Here is a 16,907-nt window from a genome sequence, read left to right as displayed (position 1 = left end):
GGTAGCATGAGACTCTTAATTTTAGGGTCATGGGTTTGAGCCCCTTGTTGGGCAAAAATATTCCTGTATTGCAGGGGGTTAGACTAGGTGGCCCTCGTAGTCCCTACAGTTCTATTATTCTATTTTAAAAAAAATAATATTTATTACTTTTCCGACAATTCAAACACACACAAAAATAAGAAGAAAAAAGAACAACACAACACAATACAAAAACACTACACAACACACTAAACTAACAGAACAAAAACAATTAAAAAAAAATCGAACAATTTCCGTATCTTATCTTTCATTCACTTATTTCAGTGACCTCCTCACACCTCCCTTTTTGTATTCCACTTCTGTTAATTGTTTCAGCAATTCCTTTCCATTACAGTTCTATTATTCTAAGTAGGACAAAATTGCACCACTGCATCTGTACACCAGGAGACAAATAGATGCAAACATTTGCAGGAGTGGAAGGTAGGTTTTTGGAGTGTGAATATTTTATCATCCTATGAAACAGAAATATTTGTAGTAACAATCAAACTTTGCAAAATGTTCAGCATATCACAGCTCCTTACACTTATCTTTGTCATTTTGCACATTCAGAAGGAACAACCATCAAACTCCCAGAGAACAAATCTGGCTGCTTTGCAACAAAGCAAAGATACAGATTTAAGAAAGACATGAATCATGATTTTACACTTTGCTATATTTACTTGCACGGGCCCAAGACACACACAGTGGACATGTACCGTATGAAAGTACTTAAGCCGTCTCTGGCATTGGTTTTCAGAAGCAGGGAGAGAATGGTTTAAATCTGCTTCCTCTGCAGATGTTGGCAAGACCTTACTTCACCAGAAGTTAAGAAAGTAAAGAAGAGTGTAGCAAGTGACAAAAAGGCATAAATTAGTTTTCCATTTTCAGAGAGCAGATGATGGTGTGTTATAAATTTGATGTGTCTGTCACTTCATGGACACGTTTGCTTATTTATTTTATAATAAATTACTTCTGGCATCTGGAACAGAGTTCACATTTGCTTACTGCATTGAAAAGCTATGAACTTTACTGTTTCCAGTCATAAAAAAATATCTACGGAAACTAGGAAACTAATATTAAGGAGAAAGATGTCCTTTATGGGATCACCTGGGATTTCTGTCCTATGATTGATCTTCTTGGCTCTTAGTCTGTCATCTCCTTTTAACTGATTTTCCTCTTCCCTGGGCACAATCCAGTAAAAGTTAGTCATGACTAAATGCCAATGAAATAAAAGATACTGAACTCAGTCAGAACAACTTAGTCCTCTTTCTGTTGCTTTCGGTTGGATTCCATTGTGGGTAACTTGCTGGATTTTCATCTATTGCCTTTGCCCCATTCTTCCTTTGGTTCTTCATGTTAGGAAAAATGTGAGGATGGGGGTGGGAGGCAAAATACGTCATGCAGTATTTCAACATAAATAATAATAATTGTTAGTATGGAATGTTGGGAAATAGTCAAGGGAGTGTTCCAAGCAGCTGCGACTGGGAGGTGGTCTACAAGCTATTATTTATACACACACACACACACACACACACACACATACATACCCATTCATGTCCATTGTGTTACAGAATTCCGTCAGTAATCAGAGAAAAACCACACAACAGATTTCTGCCCTTTTATTTATGATCACATGAAAAATGATTTTTTGGGTTCTCTTTTGTATAGATTATTTTTATTAAGTCAGTTTTTCAGGCACAGAAACATTTTTAGATCGAAAAACAAGAAGGAAAGGAAACTGATCTTAATAAGGATCTGGCCCATGGAGCCGAAAAAAGTCCCCCTCCTCTATTTTAAGGGAAAGGAACTGAAAGTCACATAACTATCCTCTTAGTTGCAGCAGCCCTCTTTTGTATTTGATGTACCATTTAAAATGACAGTAACCAAATATTGTAAACATTTGTATTTAAAGTAACTGTCATAAAGTTAACCACCTAGTTCAGTTGCTCCCAGATGTTTCCCCCCATGGACAATTTGAAAATTGCTGAGGGTCTGGGTAGACCACTTAATGATTGTTCTGACCGTTGTAACAATTGCAATTCCATAGAATTCAAAGTAACGAATAAAAGAAGTGATAAAACTGCAGTTAAAAATCAATATGAACATTCAGTGTGACGGAGGTGCTGTCTTCTATCTTCAGCCACGAATACCCACAGCCACACAAACCTGGGTGCAGCCAAAGGGGGGGGCAGGGGGCAACTGTCCCCCCCAAATCAAGTAAATTAATAAAAATACTTAAATAACTGACCAAGCGCATCACAGATAGCTCAGTTCTGCACCCCCCCCAACATAAAGCCTGCCCCCGGCTACGCCCATGCACCTGAATGAAGAGATAAAATGAGTTATTATAAGATTCAGTTCTGTCTCAGCAAAGGGACTTCATGTAGATTGACAGCATAGATTTACAACACATCCATTGCACATTTAAAGCACATGACTTTCCCCAAAGAACCCTAGGAATAGTAGTTTACCCCTCATAGAGCTAAAGTCTCAGCACCCTTAGCAAATTCCAGTTCCCAGGATTCTTTGGGGGAGGCTATTTACTTTACATTTGCATTGAATGTGCTTTAAATGGTCTGTAGTGAAGAGTGAGAACGAGTCAGGCCAGAAAATAAGCATGACCTGGAATTATTATAGTTAAGAAAGTCAACAAATATTGGCAGTTTTGCCAATCATATGCTAGAAAGGTTTTTATTTTTAAAGCAAAACAGTTGGTGTTTTTTAAAAAATTTATGAATGTATAATCCACACTTTCATTTAAAACGTGGAATACAACAAGGTGGAATACAACATATAAGAACAAAATTCACAAAGATATCCCTAAAAATATCATTAAAAACATCAAATTACAATGAACACTTTAAGTAGATCTGTTCAAAACAAGTTTCAAGTAGGTTTTACTAATTACACAATGCAAGCAGTGTACAGTGGTATCTTGGTTCTCGAATTTAATCCATTCTGGGAATCCAAGGTGCGTTTGAAAACCAAGGTGTGGTTTCCGTTTGGCTGCAGGAGCTTCCTGCACTCAAGCGGAAGCCGCGTCGGATGTTCAGCTTCTGAAAAACGTTCGCAAACAGGAACACGAGCTGATTTGTTTGATAACTAAGCGGTTTGAGAACCAAGGTACCACTGTACTGACATTTTTTAAAAAAGAATAAGCTTTACCTTAAAAAGAATCAGGAGGCAACAAGTGCATTTTCTCGAACAGCATGCATAAACGCTTCCTATAAACTGATTCTGTTTAACCTCCTGTTTTAGACATTTTCTCACAGCAATGTGAAGGGATTAAGGCCTAGGTTTCTTCTTTACATCTGCAGGAGTCACGAAACTGAACACTTATGTAGCACTTTCCAAAAGTGGCTTTGCCAGTTTTTCTCAAAAGTACAGTGGTACCTCGGGTTAAGTACCTAATTCGTTCCGGAGGTCCGTACTTAACCTGAAACTGTTCTTAACCTGAAGCACCACTTTAGCTAATGGGGCCTCCTGCTGCTGCCGTGCCGCCGGAGCACGATTTCTGTTCTCATCCTGAAGCAAAGTTCTTAACCTGAAGCACTATTTCTGGGTTAGGGGCGTCTGTAACCTGAAGCGTATGTAACCCGAGGTACCACTGTACAGAAGTGGGAAACAGAGGAAACAGACAACCACTCAAGTATTCATAGAAAACAAATTCTAAGTAACCAGTATATACATCTCGAAATGACAGTTCTGCACCAAATGGGGCCATTTGTCTATTGGTGGCTATTAATTCTGATTGCTAAACGGAACCTTCGTATTCAGACGTAGTCTATCGTTAAGCACCAGGAAATAAAATAGGGAGGGATGTTGCCTTCATACCCTCTTGAACGCTTCCTACAGGTATCAGGCTGGTTTCTGTTAGAAATAGGATGCTTAATTAGAAGGATCCTGAGCCTGATCCAGTAGGTTTCCTGTTGAGAAGCTCTTAATGTAAGGGAGCAGGATCTAAAATCTCAGCCAGGCTGAGACAAGGCTGAGTTCAAACTCAGGCAATGGAAGGGAAATTTGAGTAAACGGTCAATGGAGACTCAGTGGATCTGTTTCCTCTTAGCAGCTCTTGTTTTTGTCTTTGGAGAGTGGAGGTGGTGGGAAGATTCAGAGGCAGCCAGTAATCCAACGGTGAAGTGTGGGCAGGGAGCAAACAGTCCGTCTCTGTGGGAGAAACCTGCCAAGTTATTAGACCACAGGCTGTGAGTTGTTATATGTAAAAATTAAACAAGTTTGCAGTTGTCTATAATTGCATTTTGTACACACAGTGGTACCTCGGGTTACATACGCTTCAGGTTACATACGCTTCAGGTTACAGACTCCGCTAAGCCAGAAATATTACCTCGGGTTAAGAACTTTGCTTCAGGATGAGAACAGAAATCGTGCTCTGGCGGCACGGCAGCAGCAGGAGGCCCCATTAGCTAAAGTGGTGCTTCAGGTTAAGAACAGTTTCAGGTTAAGAACGGACCTCTGGAACGAATTAAGTACTTAACCTGAGGTACCACTGTATACGAGTTTCAAAAATCAACATGCTCTCTAATCCAGTTTCTGTTGGTGGACTTATATTCCTTTTCCTTTCTATATTGTATTAGTATTTGTGGCATCCAACAAGACAGCTGAGATAGTTAATTGAAGGATTAGATAGTTATGCCAACTGGGTTGAAGGCCTTCCTTAGGACCACATTGCAGTGGTACCTTGGGTTACAGATGCGTCAGGTTACAGACTCCGCTAACCCAGAAATAGTACCTTGGGTTAAGAACTTTGCTTCAGGATGAGAACAGAAATTGTGCTCCGGCGGCCCAGCAGCAGCGGGAAGCCCCATTAGCTAAAGTGGTTCAGGTTAAGAACAGTTTCAGGTTAAGAACGGACCTCCGGAACGAATTAAGTACTTAACCCGAAGTACCACTGTATATATGTTCTGAGGGACGGTTCTACCATTCAGCCTGTAATGGAAGTGTCACTCCTATGAATACCTGAGTTCTGCTAACTAAGCAGTTCAGAAATGATGGGCACTTTAATATTGTAGCATTCGAAACAAGCAACATTGATCATGGGATTGCAGTGCTCTGGAATGAAGGCAGCTCCTTTGAATAAAGCATGACTAGGGAGGAATCTGGGGTCTTCCAGATGTGGACTTGAATTATAACTCCCATAATTTCTACTGGACATGCTGTCTGGGGGTGGTGGAAGTTCAGCAACATTTGGAGGACCACAGGTTTCCCACCCCTGCTTTTGGAATAAAGGCTGCCCCTTACATAAGTGATCTCGAACAACTTAAATTCCACAAGCTCTCTGTCCTAGAGTTTGATGTGTTCCCATCATTTTTGTTCAGGTACTTTATCTGCATATGGTTGAAGTGCTTACAAAATAGTTCCTTAGATTCTATAGAGCTTTTGTTCCTTGGCAGACTGGTATTTTGGATCTGTGTTTCCTATCAAAAAGACAGTAATTTACTACGTCTTGTACAGTCTTTTATCACCAGTACGGATTGGAACATGGCACAAAAATAACAGATGTAGCAGGCTGCGTACATTAGAGCTCAGTCATTTTAAAATGTGGCCGAGGTGTATTGTTTTTATGCCTGTGTTTTTGCTAAGACATCTGATGGGGGATAACTTAATTTATAGTAGTCCTATTAATTACATGTTTTGTTATTAGTATTCCCTGCAGTCTTGCTCAAAAACATGTACCAATTTATCCCCTTCAGCTCTGAAGCATTCTCTTTTTAAGGAAGCAAAAAGATTCAAGGTCCAAGTTTTGAATATTTGTGGCTTTGCCATCATTTTGCATAACATATTATATTTAGATGGCTATGTTTCCTTCCCTAGATTTAAACATAACTCAGTATTAGTTTGTTCAAAATAATAAATATTTCTTTTCATAACATTTTTGCAAGAGTAAGAGCTTGGAAAGAGGTTAGAGAGAGATGTTAGAGAGTCTTTTAAACATGGCATAATTTTAGCTAGCAAAGATGGCATCAATCTGTAGTTTGAAGATATAGGATGTGCCATGGATTATCAAAGGATACCATCGCTGTTCTCTATAGGAGAGGGCCTCCTGCGCATATCATTTCATCAAGAGGTCTGTTCTGCAAGATATTGGAATTGAGCCTTTAGTGTAGTGGCACCTTCCCTTTGGAGCTCCCTCTAGTTATTCTAGTTAGTCTAGGGATGCGGGTGGCGCTGTGGTCTAAGCCACTAAGCCTCTTGGGCTTGCCGATCAGAAGGTCGGTGGTTTGATTCCCTGTGACAGGCTGAGCTCCTGTTGTTCAGTCCCTGCTCCTACCAACCTAGCAGTTTGAAAGCACGCCAAAAAGTGTGCTTCCCGGCAGGAAGGTCAACGGCGTTTCCATGAACTGCTCTGGTTCTCCAGAAGCAGCTTAGTCATGCTGGCCACATGACCTGGAAGCTGTCTGCAGACAAACGCCAGCTCCATCAGCCAGTAAAGCGAGATGAGTGCTGTAACCCCAGAGTCAACCGCGACTGGACCTCATGGTCAGGGGTCCCTTTACCTTTTTACCTACCGTATTTTTTGCACCATAACACTCACTTTTTTCCTCCTAGAAAGTAAGGGGAAATGTCTGTGCGTGTTATGGAGGGAATGCCTACGGGTGGCATGCCTACGGATTTTCCTCCTCTAAAAACTACGTGCGTGTTATGGTCGGGTGCGTGTTATAGAGCAAAAAATACGGTAGTTACATATCAGACGGGCACCATCTCTATTGTCTTTTCAGCGCCAATTGAAGACCATCGTTTTCCAACAAGCCTTTTAAGTGGAGATCTTTATCCCAGTCTGTGCCTATATTGGATTCAGTTTTGCTTCTGCGTTCAAAATTGTTTTTAATTGTTTAATTAAAGAGCAAGCTGTGTGTAAGGGATTACAATATATGCACTAGAAAAAAGTTTCACCTTGCATGACTTTTCAGAATAAAATTTAATTCAGCAACAAAAAATAATAAAAGATTAGTATTTTTTCCAGAAAGAATTTTAACAGTATGGTACACAGTAAACAAAAGACTGTACACATTTTATGGTTCTAACTGTCGGTATACATGCTTCATGTGAACTCCTTATCATTAGATTGTGACAACTGTGTTATAGATTACCTGTGATGAAATCTACAGTGCCCACCAAACAAAGTGAAAAAACAGGCCAGCAAGGTCAGATTGGTATCCAGGAACAATCTTCTACAGAACAGACCTAGAAGAGAAAATGACCACCACTTGTAATTTACAGTCAACGGTTAAGACCACTCAGCTGTACCATCAATGATTTACAGTCCGTCCTGGACAATGACATTTCCTTTTAACAGGCCTTGGATGCCAGACCTGCATTCATTCATTCATTCATTCATAATTTTTCTTACCTGCCCTTTATCCAAGGTGGAAAATACACAGCACAAACCATTTTAAAAATCCAATTAAAAATCCAAACAGGGTAAAACTTACCAGCAAACAGCCTCTTAACCTAAACCTGCTATTTACCAGCGACAACATGACACTCAAGAGAGTTATGGACCCAGATGCCAGCTCTGCCCAGAAAGCTGCCCTGACAGCACTATTACAGGACCCGATAATGTCCTCCACAGCATCTAAGGATGACGTGTAAACAATTATTTGCCAACAATGCCCTTTGGCCTGTTTTTGTAAAATGCAGATATCCAGAAGGAGGAGGCAACAAATGTGTCTTCAGAAATGGAAAGCCAGTGGGGAAACATTTCAGCCTGCCAGCACACACTCTGTAACTAATCTTAAGATGGCCCTCTTTGAACAAAAGATCTTCAAAGGGAGACAGCAGCAGGGAAGCTGCTGAATTACAATACATCAAGAGGTTCAGCACCATCAGCTGCAGACTGAATCTCCACAATGGATTTTTATCACACTACATGTGTCAATTGGCTTACAATTCCAGGATGTCTCTATTGTAAAATGTTTTTTTGTGTGTGTGGTTGTTCTTTTTGTAAATAGCTACTGTTACTAAGGTATGGTAATTATCACTGTCCTTATTTTTCCAGCTTTCATCTCCTTCTGACCTCTCTGCTTACAACCTCCTCCCCTACATATAGATATGCACACACACCACAGGTACAAATACCTGCAACTGAGGACAGAACCATGCATCTGATAAAGCGATCCAGAAAAATGTATGAGGTAATCAATTTGCTCCTCTTTAAGATGCCACAAGGCTCTTCCGCTTTTGCTGCAAGAGACAAAGATAGCTGTCCCTCTGGAAATAATGAGGAAATCTGTTTGTGGGGTGAGGGGGCAGCATAAGCTTCAAGCCTCTCTCCCCCACCCCATACCGCTGTCTGGGGAATGGGATGGCTAATGAGAATACATAGGGTAGAACAGTGTGAAAGTCTCAGAACTTAGGACAGTGGCAGGGATGCTATCCATAAATTGTTTCTTCATCCTCACACATGCAGGTACTTGTTATTTCACATCACAGTTGCATCGGGTGTTTGTAAATTTTTAGACTATGATCTGATGCCAGAGTCTGATTCTCCAGTTGCTGTTTTAGTCCTATGAAGAGCTGTGAAAACAGTCTGTAACAGCCTGATTACAACCTTCTCAGCAACATTTTGCTCTAGCTACGCAGATGATGGGGCTGCAGCACTGTGGCTAACAAAGAAGTCATTTATAAGTGTTGCTGTTTTTATGACTTGATGCCTCCCTTGTTAAGGGTTTCGTTATCTCCTCTGCCCTCTGCTCCTGCTGCTACGCCTCTCCCAACCAGATGCAAGTTCATTAGCACTTTCTGCAGCCAAGCTTGTCTTTAAACATTTGTTTTCTAACAAAAAGTTACATTGGGGATTGTACAATCTGGCAGTTGAGCAGTTTTAAATGGTGCTGAATAATTTACTGAAAAGAGATCCTACAGAAATTGGTTCAGTTTTTTAACCCTAAAATGTACAAGGTTTTGCATGTTGTTATGTTGCCAGGTCTTCCTGAATCTAGCTGCTTTAGATCTGCTCTAAAGTCCAAAAGCTGCATACGAGACAGATTTAAGGCTCTTCAATACAATGCTGCATGAAACCACAGTGAGTGCTTACTAGCCACATTTTTGCTTTGGTGTTTGAAGCTGAACTGATGACTCCTGGGGAGCGATGTTTCCTGCTGTCTAAGCTAAAATGGTGGTTGAGGGCTTGTTCACAGTTCAAGCTGGTGATGTGAAAATGTGGACTGAATTTATTGCTAGCTGAGCTGGGCTTGGGAGTTGTGTTTCACCACAACCAACCCTTGTAGTTCAGTCCACATTGACCACCACCCTGGTCAACCCACTTTCAGCAGCTTTGCAATGGGGCTGTCAGAGCTGGCCCAACACAAGCTTGGCTGCCGGAGACAATGGACCAGATGGTGCACATGTGCAGAAGCCAAGTAGACCGGCAGTTGAATCTTACTGCAACACTTGCAACACTTATTTCATCCTAGCTTACGGGATGAAGGGCTGGCCATGTAGTGTATCTAGGCCTGTCCTCTTAACACCCCCGTCATTCCCCACTCCCAGGCACCGGTTATTGAGGAAAAAGCCTCACTGTTCTGTAGGCATCACCTACAAGGGTCTAATTGCAAGTTGCGCTTGTGCGTATGACACCCCAAGCAAACACCCACTTACCTTTATGCAGTCCTCCTTGTCACTGAGATAATTTGGTTGTGTTCCCCAAAAATAACACTATATGTGCAGGAGAATACTAAATTTACAATTCAGACTAAGTTAAGCTCTTTTAACTGATTTCAATAGGCGAGAGTTGAAGAATGGTCCATACCGTACTCATTGAAATCCAAAGCACATTCTTCGCTTTGGCTGGATCAAGCTGGAATGTATTGCTTGGCGTTGCTCAGCCCAGGAAACCTTGTCTAGGAAAGTCCAAAGGTCAGCTCAGTTTGGATCCTGAGAATACTGCACTAACCACAGATCTAGTGGCTCTCCACATGGGGCAACTGCAAGGAGCAGTGAGAATTCCTGGTTCTCTTCCAGGTGGCACTCTGCTAATCCTGCGTACATTTTACTGTATACCCCTTGCATTTTCACTCATTCTTCTTTTGCACTTCTCTGTCATTCTGACTGCTATGTTCCCTGCAACAGCATACAGAAGAGGAAGGGATGGGCTCGGTGACAGAGCACATCCATTGCAAGTGCTGGGTCCCAGATTCAACCTCTGACATCTCTGGGCAGAGTTGAGGAAGACTCCTGTGTGAAATCTTTGAGAGGCATTGCCAATCAGGGTAGACGACACTGAGCTAAGTGCGCTAATGGTCTGGCACATGCCTAAATGCTGTGGAACTGGGGAAAGAGAAGACATTCCTGAATGCCTTTATTAAAACAACAGTTTCATGCTCTGGTTTAGTTGTTGTCCATCATCACAAGCAGGGCAAAATTACTAAAGAAGAGCATGTTTTTGTGGGACAAAGTGAGGAATTTAGAGTGATTGAAATACAGGGAAGCCAACAAGCACCCTCTTAATTGTTTCCCCTGCCTCAAGATGTTCAGCTTTTATTAAAATAATTGCTGTAGGCAGCTATCCATTTGAAATCTAGTTAGCCAGGATTGCAAGCAAGTTATCAACTGTGTGAAGTAAACAAATTAAGCTGACAGCTCTTTAGAGGGTATAGGAATTTACTATTGCATTGATACAAGCCATTATATTTGGTCATTGAGTTATACGTTCGGAATCATTAAGCTTTACCATTTTATTATATTGCTTAAACTGTTCTGCATTAAACGTTATCATATGCATAGCAGCAAGACATATTTTACGCAAATATGTGCATACTGAGGTGAGAGAATTTGCATAATTATTAACAGATCCCTTTGGGTAGGACGGCTGGTTCTACCTTAAGTATATAATTTCCTTGCAAATTGTTGCATGGGCCACTTTGATTTCTTGCAGACAAGGGAAATATCACAGTCTCTTTATGAGATTTGTATAAAGATAATCTAAAGCCAGAAGTAATTAGTGGACTATTTATAATTTAAAAGATAATCTTATTTTTCTTCTCAAAGTCCCTGGGTTGCTTAAATCAATTATACTGTGATGATGTTTATTACATACCACATAAGCTCTGGCCCTTATTCTGCAGCACATACCCTTAGCACATTTTTTTAAAAAAGTTATCTATGCAGACTATTAAATTAGTACGCCTCTCAGTGCAATTTTAATATAAACCAAAGAGGACAACAATCTAGTCTAATCTTTATTATGGCCATATTAAGAATTCTACATAATGTTGCTCATTTGAAAAAGGGCATTGCTTATTTATTTATATAAGCAAAATCTATATACCGCTTTCTCAACAGAATACCTCTTGAGGTATGAGCATCAGTCCTTTGTTGCAAGTCCCTTCAGAGTCCCTCAATAAAGAACCTTGATTGAAAATATCTCAGAGCCAAGTAAATTTTTGTTACAGCTGTCCGCGTTCAGTGAGTTTTTTCACCTCTGTGAGACTCTCACTTTTCTTTTCTTTTTTCTGGTGGGAAGAGGGTAGAGAAACAGCAGCCTCTTTTCTTCTGAAGCTTTTGCTGCTGAAAAACAAGTAAATATCCCTTTGGAATAATTAGGTCCTGAAGACTTTGGTTTAGGTTGGTAAACAATGCAAAGGAAGAGTTCAAAGAAACACTCCCCGCTCCTATATGCTGTGGCATGTTTTGTTCCATCATCTGATTCACGGGGTTCAACTGGAGGCCAGGAAAGCTGGATATGAATTTCTCTTGCAGTGTAGAAATATTCTCACTTTGAATTAGAACATTTTGGACCAGGGAGACTGTAGCTACTGTGGGTTTTGCTGAGAGTTTTGTCTCTTACAATTTATCTGCAGTTATAGAACCAGTTTAAACATCTGTGTTGTATATATACAATATATATAATCCTGTCTTTGGGCTGCAGCGTCATCAATATGTGGGTGACTCATATCTCTACCTCTTGTTTTCACCCACTCATTCCTGGGAGTCTGTTGAACTCTTGAACTGCTATCTGGAGGCGGTTTGGGGATGGATGAGGGCGAACAAGCTGAGGCTTAATTGAGACAAGATAGAGATGTAGTGGGCAGGAAACCTGACTAATCTGGATGGAGGTTTGCAACTGGTCTTGGATAGGGTTGCACTTCCCCTGAAGGGCCAAGTCACAGCTTGGTCATTCCCCCTAGCTTTGGTTGGTATGCCAGCTATGACCTGCCTAGCGAGAGCAGATCTAGTCTTGGTTACTCATGAACAACTGACATCCAGACTAGCTGCTGGACATTCAGGTTTTATGAGGCCACTTTTGAAGATGGCTCAGAAACAATACAGGTATTTCAACAGGTTTTTGTTGCTTTCTCTTAAAGCTATGCTAAAAATGTTTTATGTGCTTAAACTGATTTTAATGGTGTGTTGCTATTGTTGCTGTTACTCTTCTTGGATGATACAGTTGTTTTAAAGGTGTGTAGTTTTTTGAACGATGTAAAGAGATCGCAAAATAGATGTATCACATATATGTTGTTGTTGTGTTCTTATGTTTTACAGAAGCCACCTTGGGAGTGCTTTGTCCTAAACGGCTACCTAAAAGTACTAGAATAAATAAATAAATAAATAAATATAATGTACACACTTATAAAGATACATATAATTCTTTGTCAAATATTTGTCTGCAAGCAATCAGAGACATGAACCTATGCTGGTAGTTGGAACAATAGTGGAAAAGGTTACATTTGATGCCTTTGTGAGGGTGTGTTTATTTTATAAGTAGTATCACGGTCTCTTCTGGGTGACAACTGCCATCAGCTCAGAATCTTTCTTTGTTGTAGACCAAACTGGCTTGCCATTTGCTCCATATTTCTCCAAAGGGGCCTGACTATATTGTCTGAATGAATCATTTTCCCGAGAGAAAGATTTAGCTATCAAGCTGTTAGTATTCTTGACAGGCCATTCTTGCCAGAGCTTGGTTTCTGTATAAAAACCTTGTCACAGAAGGTAAAAAATAATGTAAATGCAATGCTATGAAGCATGAATTACTCATAAAAAATACCTTAACCAAAGTGGCAGAATTCAAATGAGTAAAGAGATATACACAAAATAAAACAAGATGTGTGGCAGTGTCAAATAGAAGGAAGTATGCAGTATGATAAATCCTTTAAGGACTATGTATATACAGTAATTGACACTCATCTCGATGGTGAGCATGCATAAAGCTGTAGTGTTCAGTGCTGCGTTTTAAAAAGGCCAAGGAATAACCAAATTGAATTGGGTTCCACATGTGTTATACACTGCTATGAATGTATGTCTATTCCAGTATGCAATCCTTCAGCAAATGTTTGTTTGTTTGTTTGTCCCGGGATGTTGAACCTTACAACTTTGGAAAACTGTAATATGACACCTTCATAGTTACTTATAGTTTCTCCTTATGTCTCCAGTGTTGGCTGGGGGAAAAAAACCATATGAGCTGTGCAGTGCCAAATTGGGCTTTGCTTCTGGCTGCTATAATATCTCCTGGCAAGCTCACTGACAGCTGGCACACATGAATCTCAAGTACAATGGATGCTTGGACCAATCACAACCGGAGGAATGCAAAAGCAGCTCATAGCCCGCTTCTCCAGACTCCCTGCAAATATACATTTCGACTCTTGCAAACAGGGCTACTCTATGAATGTTCTCACATGTTCAGACACTATATATAAATTTATTATTTTGGAAAAACCGTTTGAGGTTTTATGTGGGAACTAAAGCATTTGTCAACACCTGAAATGGGGGACGATGTGTAAGGATTTTCATGGAGGCAAGCCTGTTTCGGAACATTCTGGAAAGTTCTTAAAGGTGTAGGTTTTACAATAATGTAGTTGAGTTGTGGATGGTGGTGGATCGGTGGAAGCCAGCCACATAATAAGCAAGCCTCTTTTGAGTAATTATTTGCACTGTGCGTTCTGCTCCTGGCTTATGCATAAAACGTGAAAGACAACATAGAATGGAGGATGGAATCTACATTTCAGGACACATTTGTCGGTCCCTTAAGACCAACTATTTAGCTGCAGCTTATTGTCAAGAAATGAAGAGTAAAACAAAACAAAACAGTACATGTGCTGAATTTTTAATAATTTTTATTTTTCATCTTATTGTATAGTAGATCCAAGAACACACTTTGAGTGTTGCCTTCACTCTGCAATGTCTTCACACCCCTTTGAAACCTGAAATGGTATCCCTTAATAACATAGATATACATCAGTGCTGAAAATATAGAAGATATCTTTGTGCTAGGTGAATAGATTGAAATGTTTCATTGGAAAAGTATATCCAGATCTGGATCATTTATCCAATTTGACATCCTTCCTTCATTTGTGATTTTTCTTTTAAAACAATGTATTCAGTTCAAGCTGGAAAAAGCAAAATGATGTGATTCTCCTGCTGAAAAGAGATTCTTTTTCTGTGGTCCATGACTCATGAGAGTGGCTGCAGCAGAGTGGCTTTTTAAGAATTTCATGGATAGCAGGCCATTCCTTTTGACCCCTTCTTCTGCTACCCTTTGTAAAGAGGGAGAATGTGGTTTCTGGTTTTCCCAACAGCTTTTGAAGAGTGGCATGCTTAGTGCCCAGAGTCCTACCAGATTTCTGCTTGAGCTGCAGTTTGATGCACTCTTACTTGTGAACAAGCCCCACTGACAGCCCAACTTGACATGATGTTAATTGTGTGAATGCAATTAACGTGTGTGGCTTTTGTATGTAAATAGCACCCGCAGGACTGGGGTGGGGTGGGTTCTTTCCTCACCATAGTCCCAGTAGTGGAGATTTTTCTTGAAATGCAAATAACATCTTTCAAGATTGTGTTAGGGGGAGAAAGAGTTAAACTCCCTCTCACCATCCCCCTTTGTCCCAGGACTGCTCAGGCTTCCCTGTGGTTGTTATTTACATAACAAAAGCCATGCATGTTAATAATAATCATGCAATTAATGTCATGTCCAGTTTCTTCTGATTACTATGGATTTACCTCTGAATAAATATGCTTAGGAGTGTGCTGTACCGAAACATAATTGTGCTATGGGAAATTTTAATGTTGATTTTAATGTGATAAGCAAACAAAAGAAAGCAAAATCAGATCCTCGTTTGATGTTATGGCTATGTGTAGGTTAAGTGGCTATGATCTGCATGGATGTTGGTAATGTGTAGTGAGGGGAGACACAGGAGAGTGCCCATCTGGGGCTTTTTCAAAGCAGGAGCTGATGCTGTAATCTGCTTGAGGGTACTTGACAGATCTTCTTGCTCTGGCAAGGGAATGAGGTGATAATGAGGCATTCAGGTTAGTTTGTGACAGATTAGCATAGAGGAGTGAGTCATAGGATGAGGAACACAATCAAGCAGAGGATAGATACTATATTCTTTTTCTCTTATGCGGCTTGTACTTTTAAATGGTAGCACTTCTAAGCAAGATCGCTTGCATTTCTCATCAAAAGCTAAAGGATGAATTTCAGCTAGTTGAAGGTATTTTGTTAAAGCTCGCTGCGTTAACCCTATGTAGTCAGAAGCAAGCACTACTGAGTTCAATGGAGTTTACTTCCAGAAAACTCTGAAATGGATTTCAGTCAATGGGGAGTGTGTGTTGCATTATGGCCAACACAACTGCCTGCATTTTTTGACTTTCTTTAGGTGCATAGCTATGGAGGCTGTCTTAATAAACTCCTGCATTTCAAAATTTACCACTGCTCCGTTGATTGATGTACTTATATATTTACAAGGATTATGTCATGATTAAGACAACTGGGTGGAACCCTTCAATCACTAAAAGCCAAAAGAGAGAGAAAGAGATGTTTTGTGAGGCCTTGTGCAAAGCAAAGTTAGACATGCAAGACCTCGGGCTGATTTCTGCAACCTGTATAGGATGTCACAGTTTTGTAGGTGTGCTCATCTGGTGTGGGCTGGAGCTGCTTGTGATTACAGGCGTATAGGAAGACTTTAACAATTGGATAAGAGAGCTTTGTTTAAAAATGCAGAGAATGGAGGATTGGTTAGTGTTCTGAGGAAGAAGATGGGGGATAGGGAGTTGGGAATTAATAAACCAGAGCAGGAAGTTTTCAGCAAGCAGTGGAGGGTTGGAATGCCACAATTCTAACTTTATATGCATCTGGAATAAAGAAGAGAACTTTGTACATTTTGAATTAAAAGTTATGATTTGATCATGTGCTCTAAAGCAGGGGTCAGCAAACTTTTTCAGCAGGGGGCCTTTCCACTGTCCCTCAGACCTTGTGGGGAACTGGACTATATTTTTTTTGGGGGGGGGGGAATGAACAAATTCCTATGCCCCACAAATAACCCAGAGATTCATTTTAAATAAAAGGATACATTCTACTCATGTAAAAACACGCTGATTCCTGGACCATCCGTGGGCCAGATTTAGAAGGCGATTGGGCCGGATCTAGCCCCCGGGCCTTAATTTGCCTACCCATGCTCTAAAGCAGGGGTCAGTAAACTTTTTCAGCAGGGGACCAGTCCACTGTCCCTCAGACCTTTTGGGTGACCGGACTATATTTTGAAAAAAATAATAAACGAATTCCTATGCCCCACAAATAACCCAGAGATGCATTTTAAATAAAAGGGCACATTCTAGTCATGTAAAAACATGCTGATTTCTGGACCGTCTGCAGGCCGGATTTAGAAGGTGATTGGGCCAGATCCGGCCCCCTGGCCTTAGTTTGTCTATCGATGCACTAAAGTGTTTTGGCTTTCTTTTTTCCTGACAGTTGGATTTCTCAGAAGGACAGGGAGATTTTCTCCAAACATGTTGTGAAGAAAAACCACTGGCCTCAGCTGTGATTGGTGGATTGGCACCTGATTCAGCAGAGCATCAGAAGATCTCTCTGGCTGCACTCCCAACACCGGTAAGTACAATTTTTGATTGCTGCTCTTATTGTTGTGGCATTTTGGATGTGC

At 40.6% G+C, this 16,907-nt stretch overlaps 1 protein-coding gene across 2 annotated transcripts in view; it reads left to right on the top strand.

The window, feature by feature from the left end:
- Positions 1 to 16,907, top strand: part of ZNF385D (zinc finger protein 385D) — a 609,973-nt gene that overhangs the window by 10,510 nt on the left and 582,556 nt on the right. For both annotated transcript variants that reach the window (XM_080974820.1, XM_080974826.1), the window contains exons 3-4: positions 8,036 to 8,171; positions 16,718 to 16,855. The gene's annotated coding sequence lies outside the window, so the exon portion shown is untranslated. The remainder of the gene's footprint in view (positions 1 to 8,035; positions 8,172 to 16,717; positions 16,856 to 16,907) is intronic.

The sequence above is a fragment of the Podarcis pityusensis genome (genome assembly GCF_964106645.2).
Source record: "Podarcis pityusensis genome assembly, chromosome: 12".
In the NCBI taxonomy this organism is placed as follows: domain Eukaryota; kingdom Metazoa; phylum Chordata; class Lepidosauria; order Squamata; family Lacertidae; genus Podarcis; species Podarcis pityusensis.
The sequence above is the reverse complement of the archived record's forward strand: the minus strand, read 5'-3'. Positions and strand labels throughout refer to the sequence as shown.